This window comes from Lytechinus pictus, chromosome 6, assembly GCF_037042905.1.
Source record: "Lytechinus pictus isolate F3 Inbred chromosome 6, Lp3.0, whole genome shotgun sequence".
NCBI lineage: Eukaryota > Metazoa > Echinodermata > Echinoidea > Temnopleuroida > Toxopneustidae > Lytechinus > Lytechinus pictus.
This window is the reverse complement of record NC_087250.1, coordinates 17,046,613-17,066,494: the sequence shown is the minus strand read 5'-3', so window position 1 is coordinate 17,066,494 and position 19,882 is coordinate 17,046,613. Positions and strand designations below refer to the sequence as shown.

At 37.3% G+C, this 19,882-nt stretch overlaps 1 long non-coding RNA gene across 1 annotated transcript; it reads right to left on the bottom strand.

Moving 5' to 3' along the window:
• Positions 1-1,053: 1,053 nt before the first annotated feature.
• LOC129262891 (uncharacterized) lies at positions 1,054-13,411 on the bottom strand. Its single transcript, XR_010293914.1, has 3 exons — positions 13,231-13,411; positions 10,591-10,778; positions 1,054-2,779 (listed from the first exon to the last, which is right to left on the bottom strand). It is a non-coding gene; the product is annotated as an uncharacterized LOC129262891 (long non-coding RNA).
• Positions 13,412-19,882: the final 6,471 nt, after the last annotated feature.

Genomic DNA, 19,882 nt, shown 5'->3' with positions numbered 1-19,882 from the left:
CAATGCACCAACGCTCTCTTGTGACAATTTTATACCAGGTTTGTAACACTGGCGGATCCAGGGGGGGGGGGGGGGGGGCACAGCCGACCCGAGCGTCCAACCAGAACTGTGCCCGCCGCTCTTTTGAAAGTTTTTTTTATTTCAATTTTATTTTTGCTGGTCAATTTTTTTCGGGGACGAAATATTCTTAATTTTTGGTAAATTTTTTTTTTTTTTTTGCTTGTAAAAATTTTCCTCGGTAAAATGTGCCCCCCTTTTGGGAAATCCTTGATCCGCCCCTGGTTTGTACCATCGATATAAAAGAGCTGGATAGGGCTACACCGCGCTCTCTTGAGACCATTGCATGTACATGTATAGTGAGTGATTGTATTACCGTCTGGCCTTGTATATAACCGAACACGCACATCATACGCGCGAGAAAGAATTTCATGCGCTCAAAACGTTGCAACATTCTTTCACAGGGAAGTTGAATGGAAAGAGGACGAAAAAAAAAAAAAAAAAAAAATCAGTGTTTATATTATCAAAATAAATAAAATGTGAAAAATAGCTCACCACCGATTTTGTTGTTTTCTCAACTATTCCCAAAGGGAACACATGTTCAGTAATGCGATACCACTTTCAAATGGCCAATATATACCCAATACAAAGAGGGGTAAGATCGGAGGCTGATTTCGTAAAAAAAAAAAATCGTCGGCAAAATTTATACATCCTCATGTGCCGTAGGTATTTGTTTATGTATGGTGGGAGTGTGATGAATTTTATGAGAATATTGTGTTTGATATGATTGAATTTATGAAAAGTGTTCGGTAACGAGATCCACTACCATACTCCAAAGCTCAAGCACAAACAAAGTTCCACGCTTTTCTCTCGTGTGTGTGCGTGTTGTATCTTACGCGTCGGTGTATTGCCCCATATACTGTTAATTGTGTCACGGGGTACTTTTCCTGTATCTTAAATGTCATGTTCTCGGCAGTGTACAACGAGCTCTATCCAATACTTTTATGTCCATGGTTTCTACAAACAGAATGAATAATCATTACAATAAAGCACAGATTCAAATATAACACGTATCATACTGTTATTCCATCGTTGTTTCGCATCACTTTGAACGAACAGATATAAAATACCAGTGTAAAGTAAGAGGGCACGTACATATGCATTGAATAACACATTACAAAAGAAAGCAAAGGACATGGCCACATTTCAGTCTCAAGCACGGCAGATAAACATAATGTTACAGTTACATAAACTACCGAAAAATTATCGAAGGAGAAATATATTCATTCAAGTAAAGTAATTCATGATAAACAGCTCGGTGAAAATATCACACTGTTAATTGCCATGTTGATTTGTTACTAAAGTTAATAAGTAGGTATAAAATCTTTCAGATAACAAAACTTGTTAAAGATCCGAACCGGAGCTAAAATTAAAACCATATAAGCTACAAAGCAAAACAATATGAGTTTCATAATAAAGTATTAGCAGCTTGCCAGGTGTGTCGAATATTAAAGTCAAAGTAGCGGGTTTTGAAAATAGTCCTGAACAATTTAAGCATATTTGAAAATTATTATTGACATTATTTTTTACATTTTCCTCATATCGATGTAAATATATATATATATATATATGTATGTATATATATAGAGAGAGAGTTGAGGCCAAAAGTTTACACTGACATGTACATCCATGGAAAAATTCAGTGAAATTTGTTTGCTTGCCAAATCTCCAGAAATATAAATACTACCATGACGAATTTGATATCAAATGAATTGGGATCAAAGTATATTTCAGATGAAATTTTCTTTGAAGAAAAAAGTAATATTCGTACGTGCCAAATGTATTCTTTGTTTGTTATTATATTTTCAAACAGTTTCATAGAAATATATAAATGTCAAATATATGATTTATATTAAATTTTCTATCATGGTATGCCACCACTGAACAAAAAAGTAATCTGAAATAATTGTGTTGAGAAGAAAATAGCACAAATGGTTTTGTCAAGTTTTTATTTTTTCTGTTAGAGCAGAGACTTAAATTTCGCGTTACAGGTTTTGTGTATGGTTTTCTAATATCCAATTACAAAATTTTTAAGGTAAGGGCTCAAAAGGAATTTTAAAAGAAAAGAAAGAAAGAAAAAAAAAACACAAACGATTACCTAAAGGGAACGTTAGATACAGAACAATACCAATATTTAATTTCATCTGTTTAAAAATGAACTGCCCTTACACTATTGTAAAATTGTATCAAATATAAACTTCTCATATTAACATTCAAATGTATTCATGGTATTGCCCCTGCTTATCTTCAAGAACTTGTCCAGATTCATAAACCCAAGCGTAATCTCCGTTCTGGCTCACAAAATCTTCTCTCTGTAATTACTGTCAAGACCAAATCATATGGGGATCGGGCTTTCCAGAAAGCTGCACCAGCACTATGGAATTCTCTACCACCGACATTAAGAAATATTACCCAGCTTGAGAAATTCAAAGTTCAATTAAAAACCCACCTCTTTCAGAATGTTTGATTCAGTCAATCGCGCATAGAGACCTGTCGGTGTTATGCGTTTTTAAGAAATGTACTATTATTATTATTATTATTATTATTGGACTATTAACTACTAAAAACTTTAATAGACGGAAATCCGAAAATGAATCACGGATGTATTCACAAAATCAGGCGAATAAACCCGAACACCTAAGAAACCACATTCGATTGTCGCTTTTTGTCTTCGTTGCTTCTACTAGCTGTTAACACCAAAAACCAGTTGGACATCCCTTATCTGCAAAGATATAAAAAAGAAGATGCTTAATAAAAACCCAGAACTGGACATTTTAAGCACATTTTGTAACCATGAATAGGATGGGTAGCGATCTAAACAATTAATGCGAGCGCGAAGCGCGAGCTGAAAAATTGTGATATTCTTACCTTAGATTTGGAAATTCTAAGCACTATTGGTGATTATGATCGGAATGGGTATCTAACAAATAATTTTATGCGAGCGCGAAGCGTGAGCTTATTTTTTTAATATTCCGACCCAAAACTGGACATTCAAAGCACATTTTGTAACCGTGAACAGGATGGGTATCTATTTAAACAATTGTGCGAGCGCGAAGATTGAGCTAAAAAATGTAATATTTTGACCTAAAATTTGGATATTCGATTAAGCATTTTTGGTAATTATGGACAGGATAGGTATCTAACAAAGCCAATTTATGCGAGCGCGAAGAGCGAGCTAAAAATTGTTATATTTCGATCCAAAGTTGGACATTTTAAGCACTTATTTAACCATGAAAAGGATCGATCCTCACCCTACTAAAGATTGATGAAAACGCGAAAAGCGAGATGAACATTTTTTATATTCTGACCTAAAATTTGGTCTTTGTAAGCACTTTTGGTAATCATGAACTATGCATTTGATGCGAACGTGAGCGCCAATCTTACGTGAAACATGAATTTGGCGCCCCCGGTCAAACATCAAGTTGGCGCCCCAAAGGTCGAATATGAAGTTGGTGCCCCCTACCTAGGTTGAGCATGAAATTTGCGCCCAAGGACAAACATAAAGTCGGCGCCCCTAGGTAAAACGGGTCATGTGGTCCAGTGGTGAGAGCATTGGACTCATAATCGTAAAGTTGTGAGTTCGAATCCCAACTCTGCCATTGCCTCCACTTTGATAAAAAGGCTTGAGAGTAATATCTGTCTTCTATTAGGTCAGTCATTATGACTGATTAACCTAGACGTAAAATGTTTCCTAGGTACATGTAATTGGTTATATTCCAGCTTGGCGTTACACCAGCAAAATGCTGTCCTGCCGAGCTAACCATAAACAGAAAGAGAAATTCGGCGCCCCCTATATCAAACTCAAATTCGGCGCCCCCAAGTAGAACATCAATTCGGCGCCCCCAAGGTTGAAGATCAATTAGGCGTCCCTAGGTCGAACATCAATTCAGAGCCCCCTTGGCCAAACATTTATTCGTCCCCCTAGGGTGAAGATCAATTTGGCGCCCAGAGGTCGAACTTTCATTCGGCGCTCCCTATGTCGAACATCAATTCGTCGCCCCAAAGTATAACAGCAATTTGGCGCTCCCCCTTGTCGAACATCCATTCGGCGCCCCTAGGTCGAACATAAATTCGGCGCGCCCCTTCCCTTTTTTTTTCTTCTCTTTCTTTCCTCTTTTTGTCATTCTCTTTTTCTTTCCCTCCTTTTTCTTCTTCTTGTCTTTTCCTCTTTTTTTTTTTGGCGCCCCCCTTTTCGCCTACCCAGGGGTCCCGGGCCCTGAATTCTCCCCTCCCAGAATATGCGCATGCAGATCGGCTGTGAATATTGGCCAATTGACTATTGGATTGGGGAAGTTCACCTTGAAGAAAAGTTTGTTGTATAAATGGCAGAAAAATAATGGAAAATTTGGTGAAGGTCTGAGGAAAATAAATTTGAGATTAAGACAGTTATAAGAATGTTAAGTTTTGGATTAGGATTTCATAAACGAACAGCTTCGCCATATGTTATGTAATATAAGATGCATAAATGTCAATTTCTTTTTTTTAAGGAACAGGTGTGGAATGATGTGTCTATTCATATACTGAAGGTATATTAAATTACATTTTCCATTTTTTCAGAAAATGACATTTCTTAGATTTTTCACCATACGATATGGAGGAAATTTGCTCTCCTATGACGTCACAAAGCAAATGATTAAAATTCTTATAACGGTTTTATTCTTTATCGATGGATTTTGCTAAAACCTTTGGCAATATTTTGCATTTTTTTTGCTATACTTACAATAAACTTTTTGTCATGGTGAACTTCCTGCTTAATCTAAAGGATTAGCTATGAAATCTAAATAGAATTGAAATGTAAGTTTTTTGGCCTAATATTTGTATCCATGTTTTATTGTTTTCTTCTGATGATTATACACTCAGAGAAATCTTGAAATCTGCACGAATTCCTTTTTATTTCTCCTTCCTGGGTGTATTCTCCTCTCAAGTTTAATATATTTTTAAAAAGACATTTGTAATGATCAGCTATGCCTTTAAGCTATTAATCCCGCACTATCGTAATGGTAATCGTTCCCGAGATTCAAGAGGGGACAGTTGGGCATACGCATGCGCTGCGGACGGTGCCAGCTGCCAATTGACACCAATGTTATATGACGCCGTTCTCAGTGCGCGTATGCTTCAGCTGCTGTTAAAGATTCTGGCAGGTTGGCTCTGCCTCAATCATTCTGCTGCGTGAAGTGACATCAGCAGCAGAATGTGGGCCAGCGCCAATGAAGCCAAAAGTAGTGCCAAAAGGGCCAAAATCAACTATCTCAAAAATAAAGAAACTCTCAAAAATAAATGTAGTATCTCAGAAATACATGTAGGCTTTCAGAAATAAATGCAGTCTCTCAGACTCTCTCAGATTATTACAAAATAATTTATTTCTGAGAGTTTCTTTATTTTTGAGATTGTTAATTTCGGCCCCTTTGGCTGCCCATACATGTGCGCTTGTGCAGAGGTTGATGATTGACAGCTAGCTGCATGCAAATTACGTCGTTGATCTTCGTAATGAAGATAGCGGCGAGTACAGCAGCAAGTAACAAAACTAGTGTAAACAAAACCGCCCGACAACGCCCTCTTGGATCCAAGGAACGATTGCCCTAATTTCAACTGTTACACTTCATAATTCCGAAGGTGCGTAATTCCGAAACACGTAAATTGCCTATACCTCGATGTTCGTTAATCCGAAAAAGAAAAAGGGTTCGTTAATCCCAACATTTGTGGCGTTATTCCGAAGTTTCGTTATTTGGAAGGTTCATTAATCCGAAAACTATATAAGGTTTGTTTATCCGAAAACGAAATAAGGTTCATTATTCCGAAAGTTCGTTAGTCCGAAAACAAACTAAGGTTCGTTATTCCGAAGGCTCGTTAATCCGAAAGCTAAATAAGGTTAGTTATTTCGAAGGTTCGTTAATCCGAAAATGAAATAATCTCAGTGTGGCAAAGCCGGGAATAAGCCAGTTCGTAGTTCGGTATCAGGACAACTACCCCCTGGACAATCACCCCCCGGACAACTACCCCCCGGACAATTACCCCCCTAGGACAATTACCCCCGGACAATTACCCCCCGGACAATTACCCCCCCGGACAACTACCCCCCGGACAACTACCCCCCGGACAACTACCCCCCGGACAATTACCCCCCGGACAACTACCCCCCGGACAATTACCCCCCGGACAACTACCCCCCGGACAATTACCCCCCGGACAACTACCCCCCGGACAATTACCCCCCGGACAACTACCCCCCGTACAACTACCCCCCGGACAATTACCCCCCGGACAACTACCCCCCGGACAATTACCCCCTATATAGACAAAGGGAGTGCACAGAGTCATACGTCGGCCGTACGTTTGACGTAAGAAGTACTCAAGGCATTCTCGAGTATCTTGGAATCAAACGTACGCCGTAGGAAAGCTGTAAAATTGAGCTCCATCCATAGGCGGATCCAGGGGGGCGAGGGGCCCGCCCCCCCCCTATCGGCAGAGCAAAACAAATGAAGAAAAAAGGGGGAAAGAAAGAAAAAAGAAAAAGAAGGGGAAAGAAAGGAGGAAAAATAAGAGTTAAAATAAGAGGGAGACGAGTGAAAAAAAAAAAGGTCAGGGGATGACTTGGAAAATGATAAAAAAATATATTTCATGTCACTATATTAATTTTTTCGCTCGCGCTTCGGGCTCGCATAGCCTGTTCGATGAGATACACATCTTGCTAAATAGGCTGATATGTAGCTTAAAATGTCAAGTTTTGAAGTCGATTTTACAAAGCATATTTCAGCTCGGACATTATTCATAATTTTGTTTGATTTACAAACTGATTTTTAAGTGCTCAGTTAAATGTCCGTTTTATGGTGTGAATATAACTTGCAGCTTGCGCTATGCGCTCGCATTATTTGATTTGCCAAATTATATAACAAACTACTTAAAACCCCCCTTTTATGACAGTTTACCAAAAATTTCGTCTTACGATTTGCGCTCGCATTTTTGTTAAAAATATATCAACTCACATATCCTATTCATGATTACAAAAGTGCTTAAAATATCCAGTTTTCAGGCCTCAGTGTCAACACATTTTACTCACTCATTTAGGCTTATTACATTAATAAATATGATAATAAAATTTTCATGAATTCTTAATGACTAAATTGTCCCTTTTCAGAAAAGAATATCGACAATATCACAGTTTCATATGTTTCATATCGCGCTCAGGAAGAGGAATAAGAAAGTTGTCATCATTTTCATATGATGACAAAATGTCCTTAGACCTAGAATGTCCAGGTCCTAGGTCAAAATAATAATGAAGATATCAGCTCGCGCTTCACACTCGCATTATTTATTAAGTGCTTTCCACATCCACTTCACAATTTCCATACACAATGCTTTAGATAGTGCTCAAACTCACCATTTTCATACCGGAATATCAAGTATTTTCCGCTCGCGCTTCGCGCTTGCATTGCTTTTTCGATGAGATTAATATCATGCTCAATATAGGCTGATATGGAGCTTAAAATATCAAGTTTCGAAGTCAATATACAAAACATATTTCATCTCGGATATCCAGCATTCATTATTTTTTAATTTACAAATTGATTTTTCAAGTGCTCTGTAAAATGTCCGTTTTATGGTCTAAATATTAATATTTTCAGCTCACGGTGCTCGGTCGCATTATTTGATTTGCATAGGCCTACTTCTTTATAAATTCTTACAAACCGTCCTTAAAATGCACCTTAAACGAATTGTATACTATCATGATTGCCAATTTGTATAGAAAAAACACTGTATTTGATTATGTCATATTGTTTACAATTTAGTAAATTTGGTACTTAATTTCCTTCTTTAATGTTTAATTGCTTTCACCCAAGAATAATACACACAAACACACCTTGTAATTTACAAGGTGTTCTTGTGTGTATTATCTTTGCATAAAGTTTTTTAGCTTACTGTATTAAGTTATAAAGCCACATCTTAATCTGGAATGTGCACCAATTGTTTCATAATTCTTAGCTTCTTGTTAGTTGAACTGTTAAAAAAAACAGATTTATAGGTCTACTTGACAGTGTTAGTGTTCATAGTTGCGTTATCGACTTTCAATTTTTCTACCTATTAAGGTGTTTTTTTTACGTTTTATCTATTTGCCTGATTTCTTACCTGAAATTAAACCCAAAATAAATATTAAAAAAAATCAGATCAGTTGGAATCAGGGATATTCAGCATATGTGATTATTATGACTAATCGTGTTCAATTGTTCTATGAAAACTTAGAATGAGGGCCAGTTTACAAATTTTCTGATGTATAAATGCATAGCCAAACGGGAGGTTTCGGGTGCAAGCCCCCCCCCCCCCATTTTTCATGATGCAGAAGGCGCCGCTAAACAAAAACAAAAAAGGAAAAAAGAAGAAAGTGAGAAAACAGGAGAAAGAGCAATATAAAAGAGAAAGAAAAAGTTATTAAAGTAAGATAAAGTAGAAAATATTTCGGAAACCTGTGCCACCAACCAAAACTTACAATGGGTCCCGCCTTATTCTAATATTGATGCAGGAGAGAAGGGGGGATTTTCTGAAGGTAATTGTCTGGGGGGTAATTGTCCGGGGGGGTAGTTGTCCAGGGGGTAATTTTCCGGGGGGTAAATGTCCGGGGGGTAATTGTCCGGGGGGTAGTTGTCCGGGGGGTAATTGTCCGGGGGGTAATTGTCCGGGGGGTAGTTGTCCGGGGGGTAATTGTCCGGGGGGTAATTGTCCTCGGGGGGTAGTTGTCCTCGGGGGGTAATTGTCCGGGGGGGTAATTGTCCGGGGGGTAATTGTCCTCGGGGGGTAATTGTCCGGGGGGTAGTTGTCCGGGGGGTGATTGTCCAGGGGGTAGTTGTCCTAGAACCTCGTAGTTCCACTCTGCGCATGATCAGAGAGGAAGGTCAATTATACTAAAGTGACATGTGGTTTAGCATTTAATGAGATATGCACCAACTTTGATGTCTTGATTATTAATATATTAAATTGTGTTTTTCACTTACCTCCACATAAAACAACAATGCGTCCACGAACGACTGGTATTTCACAGTTTGCCAGTACATTGTACAACATGCTATAATATGCATTCAAACTAGAAATGCAACAAATAGTGTTCATTTGTGTGCTATTCTAGTCCCCTGGTCTATTCAATTTCTTCATCCTGCTATGTAAGGCATGCTTACGTAATATCTTACTTTGAAATCTGCCTATCACAATGAAAGAAATAGTCATTTGACCAATTGTCTATGAAGTAACTACGAACTGGTCTATACCGGCGTGGTGGGGGGGGGGGGTAGAAACATTGTTTCATTTTCAATTGTTTGGAGGATGGGAAGGCAGGGGCGCGGGCGTTCTTTTTTTTCCTGGGGGGGGGGGGGGGGAGGCAAAGCCAAAAAGGGGCATTTATGTCAAAATAGGCATTTTGGTGATATTATCACCGTAAGATTACCAACTGTGTGACGTTGAATGTTGTGTGTTGTGTAGTAATTAAGTTGAGCAAAGCATTTTTGAAGTAATTTATGATTGTTACTGTAACTTGGAAACAAATTCCAAATCAGACGTATATCATAACTAGCAGGAGCTGTTTAAAAAGACACCCCTCCCCTAGAAAATCCCCTTAACTTGAGGTCACATGTGACCAACACACAGTCATCAATATTCTTAATCCATTCGCTTGATCAGGCAGCAATTGCCCAGAGAAAATCAAAATTAAGATTTTTGATCCAAGCGCAAATTCTTGATGCAATACATGCTACGACCACAACATACACATGTAAATGTAATGTACACACAACTTGAAGGGTGGTGTTTTTTGACAAAATAGCTGCAATGTACAAATAGTTTAAGAACCTTAGCGATGAAGACAAATTTATATTCATAATGAAACTTGATAATGAAAACATAATTGATCATTTTTGTAAGTTCTTCAAAGCGATTATAAATAAGAGGGGTGAGTTTTGACATCAAGTACATTTTTTTTTAAAATTTCATTCAAGCTATCTAAAATCCACCAAAACAACCAAAGATATATCTCTAACGTTATACATTTATTTACTTCCTGATTTGTATTCGATAATTGGATAACTTACGTGTATTGCATTATGCTACACCTTCTTTATGTTAGATTTCAATTCGTCATTTCTCTTTGTATATAGATGTATATCTTTATAATTATTGGAAATCTATGTATTGATGTATTAATGATTTATACGACATACAGTTATGAATCTTTTTGTTTATGTTATCATTGTATATATTTTGAAACAAAATATTCATGCCATATGAATGAAGTTTGTTAATAAATTCAAATTAAAATGTATAATCATCTGTTGAAACTATTACTGCATAACATCCTGTTAATTTTTAATTACATCACCGTTTTAGTTAAAAAAAATCACTTTCGGGAAAACGAACCTTCTCTCATTTTCGGACTAACGAACGTTCGGATTAGCGAACCTTATTTTGTTTTCGGATTAGCGAACCTTCAGAATATTCAAACCTTCGGAATGACGATTCTTCGGAATTACGAATGTCACCAAATTCAACGTTTACCTTTCATTTCATTTATATCTTCTCCTCTGGCGTCTTTTCTTTCAAGAGCGAGGAGCTTTAGCAGGAGTTCGCGACCACGGGCGGAGAGTTTTATTTCACCAGCCTCGATGTCCGCGTTCACGACTTCTACCATGCCCATGACAGCAATGCATAAGACCACGAAGACCAGGGAAACTCTCGGACCCATTCTGTAGCACATGAAACATAACGAGAACAAAAACAACAAACAACAACAATAATAATCGCTAGAGGGTATTCATTTGTCTCGCAATCTACCATGGTCAACAAGGAAATTCGTGATCACTCTCGCAAAAAGTGTTCACTAGCTTACAAGTTCACGAGCTTTCGAGTGCCGCTGCAACTCTTTATCAAGTGACGAAAATTATCTGATACGGTAGTCAATTTAACAGCAATAATAATAATAATAAATAATAATGAAAATAATGATGATTCTAAAAATGATATAAAAAATAACAAAAATAACCATGATAATTGAACTGAATTCATTGGCACCTGCAACAATGACATCAGGGGAGTGTTTCATCAACATTGTCATTCGACAAGTTGTCAGATCTGACATCTTTCTCTGATGTTGATTGGCTGAGGTACTGTTACTATGGTAACTGTCGGATAAAATGGGACTTTCCTTTCCCATGAAACGCCCCCCCCCCCCAGTAGGGTATGAACAGTTAGGCCACCACACACCTCACGGCTGGTCCACGATCCGACTTTAGAACGAGTTGCATTTTGCTCATTTTCTGAATCTGTGGCCCGTATTCTGAAGTCGGGTTTAAGTTAAACTCTGGTTTAAAGTTGTGGTTTAAGTATGGCAAGCCAAAAGTATCAAATTTGTTATTAAATTGTATGTTTCTTATGTTTACTGTGCTCTTTCCTGATTCATCGATGGTGAAGCCAATAATCTTTGTATACTTCCTAGACAATTATGAATGATTTGAGAGCCAAATGAGCTGAAATATTATATCTCTACTGTTAGTGATTTATGTAACAATTGGCTTGCCATACTTAAACCACAACTTTAAACCTGAGTTTAAGTTAAAACCGACTTCAGAATACGGGCCTATATGAATTTAAAGTATCCTTTTAATTGAGGTTCATGTTAACTGAAAGAATGCTCATATAACAATTGCAGATGATCGCAAGAGTTTATTTTGGAATGAAGCCAAAATTTTATTTCAAATCGTAGTCAATCGTATGATTGCTATGACGTCATTACAACTATATATCAAATTTGCTTCAATTTTAATAAGATTATTCAAACCCCGCCGAAAAAAATCCTGGCTACGGGCCTGCATTTCAATTATTTTTAGAGGCGTCAGGTCTTGGATCTGTGGCTCGTTCATACCGGACGATGGTGATTGTGTCATAGGTAGGGTGGTACCTTTTGGTGCCATGAACTTTGCCCCGGCGACTGTTGGTTCATTGAAAAATCTGCTAAACATGAAATAAACCTACAAAACCGAATAAGCCCTAATCCCTATCTTTACATTATTTTGAACCAACAACTAACAACCCTAAATCTATCCCTTTGTCTTCTGAGATAATAAGACCGGAGCAAAATATGTCGCAGGAGCAAATGTCTTGTCACCGCTTTATAGCCATTACCCGCACTGGCAGATCCAGGGGGGGGGGGGGGAGCACAGCCAACCCGTTCTCCCACCCCTTTGAAAGGCGCAATCAATGTAAAAATGCCATTAAAACAGAAGTGTGCCCCTCTTTTGAAAGTAAAGACCTTTTTATTAATTAATTAATTACATGTAATTTATTTTTGCTTGTCAATATTTTTTCGTTGACGAAATCCCCTTCATTTTTTGTTAAAACCCTTTTTTTTTCTTATCAAATTTTTCCTTGGGAAACTGTGCCTCCCCCTTTCGAAAATACATGGATCCGTCCCTGATTACCCGTCCCTACATGCAGCCTTTGATGTGGCCAGTTATTCACAACAAGGGTGAAAGAGAAGAACGACTGTGGGCGCAGATCAGGCAGTAAGAAAGTTGGTGTGCCTGCCGTTTATTATATATAATAACCAGAGATCGAAGCAGGATATTAATTGCCAAGGATATAGTTACATGCGCGTGTCCTGGTCAGCTGCGCCCATGGCCAGCAGCCTGTAAAATAATTAAATGGCCTCAGGGCTGGTGAATAATTAACTACAAATACATAATACTATTTCGACAACAATATTATAACCATATATGATTATGACAGAAAAAAGGGAGGACTATTCTATACCACACCCACGTGACCAAACTTCGCGGATTGTGACGTCACTGATTTCACCACACCCGAAATGGTAAAAAAGTAACGAATCAAACTTTAAAATGAAATGAATTAGTTTGGTCACTACAAGCCTCAATGGAAAATATACAAAATGCTAAAATGAACTAAATGACAATTAGACCATACGATTAGTTGAGCTTGTTGTAGACGAAGTAGAATTAATCTGTGAATATAAATGATGTACATGTACAACAAGTCTAACTGGATGTTCCAAACTTGAAAACTTGGCTTGAAAATACCAAGTTTATTCACCACCAAAGGAAGAATTCATCTCACCATAATTGAATGAGAACTGTATCATAATCCCCCCACAAATATCTGTCATTTCCTGCAGATTCTTACCTTACAATTTGTCCCAAGACTGCTACAGATAAGTATTAAGGTGTGTTCACGAATTGCTACGTAATTGTCTGCCTTCAAAATGGATAGTATACGTCAGCAGGTTGCAGTATTTTGGAACAGCCACACCACTGCAACCCACTCTCAAGCGATCTATGGTGGGTCATTGGAACTAACGTAATAGCTTTGATCGGTCAGGAGACTGTTTCGCCAGGTATGACTATGGTAAAAGGGCTAAACGTCAACGTGCATGAGACAAAAGTTCTGAATAGGCGACCCTTTTTCCTCCTTTCATCCCGGGGGCCAACTTCCATTGACGAATGGATACCATGCGTGACCAAAAAACATAATGGTGTCTACGGTCGAATTTGCGAGGGTATAAGTTTATGTACTTTTTGCCCCAACACTACGTGTTTAGGGTCCGATTTGAGCGAGGTGTGTGGGGTGGTACTAAACCCAATGAAAGTAAAGGTAAAGTCGACGTCACTAATCACGTCCGTGACATATCAATAAGCCAGTTCGTAGTTCCATTCTGCGCATGATCAGAAGATTCTGCGAATGATCAGAGGAAGGTCATTTGTACTAAAGTGACATGGTGGTTAAAAATTTAATGAGATAAGCACCAACTTTGATGTCTTGATTATTCATATATTTCTTTGAGTTGTGTTTTTCATTTACATCCACAAAAAAACAACAATTTGTCCACGGACGACTGGTGCTATAGTATGCATTCAAAGTAGAAATGCAACAAATACCTTCATAGAGTATTGAATGGTCTGCTATTCTAGTCACCTGGTCTATTCAAAATCTTTATCTTGCTATGTAAGGCATGCTTACGTAATATCTTGCTTTGAAATCTGCCCATCACACTGAAAGAAATCAAAGGTCATTTGACCAAAATTATCCATGAAGTAACTACGAACTGGTCTATTCAGGTATATCGTTGTACTTGTTTAGGGGGTCAATTCAGGGAATACCGTCTTGTTTCCAGTACTTGTTAAGGGTGTGGTTTCACACGCCTATACTTGTTAAGGGGTGTATTTTCAGAACATGGAAATACTTGTTTAAGGTTTTTTTTCGAAACCCCATGGTCACGCATGGTCACTCATCAATGGAAGTGCCCCCGGCCTTTCATGCAGGTACAGCGCTACACCTAGTCCTTTGCCAGGACTGTTCTGCTTTTCAGTTGATCAATAACACAATCCTCGACCTCTACGCCCGAAATGAAAACAGCCCCACGATTTCCTACCCTCAGGTGAGGGGCGTGAAAGAGGGGATAGCGCAGGGGGTGAAACTCCGCTTCTGCATCCGGTTAGACATGGGGAAATTTTGGAAGGTCAAAAGTGCACACTGCTCCCATTTTTCACGTACAAGCCTATGGACCCGCAACTTCATGGCACACCAGCGAAACGAAGGCGTGGTCATAATTGGCCTGCGCGCACAGCGTAAAAATATGCAAATAAGAATATTGTCACTAATCAGCATAATGCGCGACGTGATTGAATATGAAATGAATTCATTCATTCCCGTTCACCCCCCCGCGGTATTCAGTTGTTTATTCATCCGTCTTTGTTTACATATTTTTAATTATTATCTGTCGCGATTATTACTACATCAATTAATACAATTTTTTATTTGCTAGCTATATTTCCCTGGAAGACATATGGAAGCTTACAATAGGGATTTATTAATCATGATTGAACTTTGGGATGTGCTTGCTCTATCAGGTGTTCATCACTGCATATTATTTTCATTACACATGAATAGCCATAATCATTTATATGTTTTTTTTTTTTTTTTGGGGGGGGGGGTAAGTACTTCAAATGATCAGAGAAATCTGAGCAAGAGAGCAAAGCAATCAGAAGGTAATTTTTAAAAAACAACAACAAATTTTCTGAGTTTGGGATGGGAGCAAAAAAAAAGCCCAGTACCCCCCCCCCTCCGCATGAATTCGCTCTCATCAAGGCTATCTTATAAAGGTCACTTTCAATCAAAATAAATGTTTTGTACCTGCCCGCCCCTAAATCTCTTGATCCCACCCCCCCCCTCTCCAGCTCTCTCTTCCACACACACACATACCACATAATCATGCAAGCAACCAATTATTCTCATATCATTTTTATTTCTATCCCACTCTTAAATCAAACTCATTTATCTCTTTAGGAAGAATATTTAATTTGGCTGCGCCTTATGATAAAATGTCACAGTATGCTATTTTTCAATGGTTTTTATGGAATATCTTGCCATGCATGCATGGTATTTTGATACTTAATGTTATACTCTTACCTGTTGTACTAGTATTATACCTATAGATACCTGACAAACAAAATCAATCAATCAATTAATCAGTAGCACCATCATATTCCAGTCATATAGAAGCATTCTTCATTATCATCATTACCATCATCTAAATAGTGCCATTTCATCACAACATAGTTTGGTAGCAACAACATCATCATCACATATCTTTCACGCAATATGAATTGGTGGATTAAATAAATCACGAATAAATCAAGATTAGAAAGTATATTTCAAATTAAAATGTTTATTAAGGAATCAATTTTTGAATACGTGATAAAAATATTCCTATCCTTTTTTTTCGCCAAAGCATCACATTACATCAGCAAAATGCATATGATGAAAGCAACAGAAACTGCAAGGTTGTTACAAGGGGACGGATGTATTTTTGGGTAAAATCTAGAGAAAAAAAAGAAATAAAAAAATAAGTACGTATATTCACTTTCACGGGCATTGATAAGCCTTATACGTATATTCAATATAATGGGGCATCAAGGATGTCATTAAAAAGATTAATATACCTCTCTCTCAAAGTCGGTTACTCAAATATCAGGTAATTTTTTCAGCATTTGCTGACAAGAAATAGCCTGTTAATCTAACTGGGGGCACTTCACAAGAAAGAGGAGCCTATTTCCACATTTCTCTAAAGAGTGCCTTCCCAAATCTGCATATTAGTAAATCAGTAACAAAATTGCATATTGTCTATCGTTGTGAAGTGCTGTGTTCTTTTTCCAACATTTTTTTTATTTGCAGAGCTAATTTAGTTCATAATACGGGACATGGACAATACAGTGTTATGAGAATAAGAAGGGATTAAAAACAAACAAAACAGTGCCACTTTTCACTTCTCAAAAAATAAATTCAACAGCTTAATGTCCAGCACTACAGCTGGGTCCTTGTTTTATGAAGACTTCAATTATTGTAAATTTGCCCCAATTGTAACCAGCAACTAGCATGGGAACCTCAATGTTGATCTGTTGCTTTAATGTTTCCATGGTAATAGTAACTAGAATGGCAAAGTTAGGGTAGTGGTTAGTCTTAATGAAATGGGGTCCAGGAATGAGAGTGATTTCTTAGTCCTTTGTTCCTTCACCTGTTTTTAGTATGCACATTTTTCAATGAAAACCCATTATTTCTTATTGTCTTATGTATGTCTGTAGGCATGTATGTTACATAGCCCAGACCTCAGTAAAGACCCATTCTGAATTGATTATATTACCAGAAAACAACCTATCCCTTTCAAACTAGTAATATTAAAAGTTATTTCACTACTATAAGTACTCCATTTAGATGATTAGAACTTTAATAAAGGGTGGGTAGGTGTGCCCTTTGGGAAAATATTTTAATCTTGTGTGAAACCTATGGACTTAAATATTTATGCTCCAATGTTATTATTTTTTCTACAGATGTGTAGTTCAAGCAACATTCAATATGTATTGACACATTTATTCAAATTCATTCAATTTTTAAAATGTGTAATTGTGATGAAGTAACTACTTATTATGAACTTGGCCAATATATTTCTTCTTAATCTGCCCTGGTGATACGCAAACAACCTGCAAAACCTGCATGGTAAACAAAAAAGAGAAAAGAACAAAATGAGCTGCTGATACAAATTATTCTTACTCATCTAGTCCAGTTTATTAAGAATTTTAAAACTTTTTATTAGGCCCTACTCTTCCATGCAATATTATTTAGATAATGCACATGTAGTAATCTATATAGCCAGATAAAAATCATAGATCACTATTTATAGATCATTATTCATAGAACTTTTTTGATTAAGTGTGTAAACTCATTCAAATATATATCATAAGATTATTCTCAATATTTTGTCCTTTTTATTTCTGTCTACAGAGTAACTGAGTTTTAAAGTGATATTCTGTATGACTAATATAGATGAGAGACATGGACAATAAGTATGCATTGATGAGAATGGAATGGTGAATCTGAATCCAAATAAATATTAACTCACAATGGAGCTTTACTATATGGAATTAAATGATTCAGAAAAAGTTGCTATAGCCCCCCCCCAAAAAAAAAAAAATAATAATAATACAATAAATAAATAAAATAGGGGGCATTTCTTACGAAAACAAGCATACCTTGCAAGTTTTTAGTTCAGATATCCTGTTCCTCATCAGATTGTAACTCTTGGTGATGTGCAAATGGTAGTTGACTTTGTACTTCTGACTGGGCTGGGACTGCTAAGAACTTGATTCCATTGGATCTGCAATGAAAAATACACACAATACATGTACTTTACAGTTTAGAATTTTAGAGGTGATAAATAAATTCCTCTTTTAAAACAATATTTTCAAAATTTCCAGCTTGTCATATCCTAAGCCTATGAATATTCCCAACTAGAAAGAAAAGCTGGTCTTGACTGAAAACTTCCCTTCTCTCTGTATCATGTTCCACTGACAAAATAGGCATAGGCCTACCTGGCTCTGTTTCCGCTGACCATCTTCATTGTCAATAAGAGTCAGTAAATGGTTCAAGCATACATGGCCTACTATAGCGAGGCCTTTTGTCAATCTTCAATATATATACACCAAGCCAGCTTTGACAGATATAGGATAATTAATATTTGTGTGATAATTTGGCTCTCGCTCATTCACCAGTGCGAGACAATTATTTAATTTTTTGCACTCGTCTATAAACATGTGAATCTCTACGTCTAAGTGAGTTCCTCTTTAAGTTTAATTTTGATAAAAAAAAGGTTAGCTTGCTTGCAAGTTTAAATGACCCTTTGCCTTTCACCATTAATATGGTCAAGTGAGGAGGACAATAAAGATAAATCAATCGGATCTGCTCCTCTCTCTGCTTATACTTATAAAATTCAAAATGGGACACTATGAATTTTCTCAACCCTTCCCATAAAAATTGCACACTCATGGCATACGATAATTTAGCAGTTTGAAACCCAAAGACGTTATAAGTTGAAACCTGACAAAGAAATGTTGGCCCCCGAAAATAAGAATCATTTAACTCCGTTATGTTAGGCTAATTATAATTTTAGTCCAATGGTCCAGGCAGGGACTAAAATAAAGTTAAATCAGACAGATATAGAATTTCATTTTAGAAATCTAGATCTAAGTTAGACCTATCCTATAGGGCAGGAGGGCCTTACTTTAGTAAAAAAAAAAGACTAAAATCTGTCTCAAATCATTGACATTGCATAACCATGGCAAAATCTATCAATATCATTCCAAATAGATTTAGTTAATTTCATTTTAATTTAATTTCTTTTTAATTAAATGCAGATAATTATATTGATTCATATAAAGATGAAATAGCAGTGTCAAAAAATCAGTAGGCCCAGGCCCAACTTCAAACTTCAACTCAAGCTTGTTTGACACTGACCCAGGGAGCTCCTGGTTAGTTTGGCACTAATTCCCAACACCTAATGACCTAGCTTATATCGGCGATTTCGCAGCCGGCTGGCACCGGCGGCATCAAAGGCCGTATCCCGCTCTGACTATATTAGGCTTAGATTTGATGCAGCTTTGCCGTTACTGAACAAGTCCACATCTACCCCTGATATACAATAGAACTGAAATACATAAGGACGGACATGAAGCATTCTAATTAAAATTAACAAACTTAGTTCTACGAAAAACTGTATTATTTTCTGAGAAAATATGTCAGTCAGATCTCAGACTTATTTGGGATCAGGAAAAAGAAATGGAAATTGTGGTTTACGTAGTAAACTGCACATACCGGTACCGGTATGGCCCTGATTGCGACGCCGAACCCCATCAAACACATCACAATTACAACTGAGATCAAAGCACGAAATTGAACATAACTTACTTTAATTTGTATGGAATGCCATTACTTTGATGTAGATGTTGCCTCAAAGATTTTCTGCTCAACTGAATTTCACTCAGAAATCATGATTCCGGACACTAATTCTATAAACAGTTAATTAGTCTTGCTATTGTACTTCAAAAAGTTGAATTTCGCGAAGTAAAAAAGAACGACACTTCGCACAGATATCGTAGGGAATTGTGGGATGGAAAAAAATGTTTAATGCATGAGGACATGAATAAAACATTAGCGTTTTATCCAATCACACAAGTGCATTGTGCGTATTTTGACGTCATTACTCATGAATTAAACATTGACCTTCCAAAATCAAACTTCAAATTGGCCAAATGGCAGCCATGTTTGTTATGTACAAAACCTATGGAAAATAAAAAACGCGCGGAAAGAGTTCCCTCTCTAGCTCCCTTCGGGAGCTTACGTATACGTAAGATCGTATCTCTGTGGGATAGCGCGATCACTGGGGATGGCGCGCAGGGGAGAATGAAGCAAGGGGAGAGAAATATCAAGTACACCGACGTCTAGAATC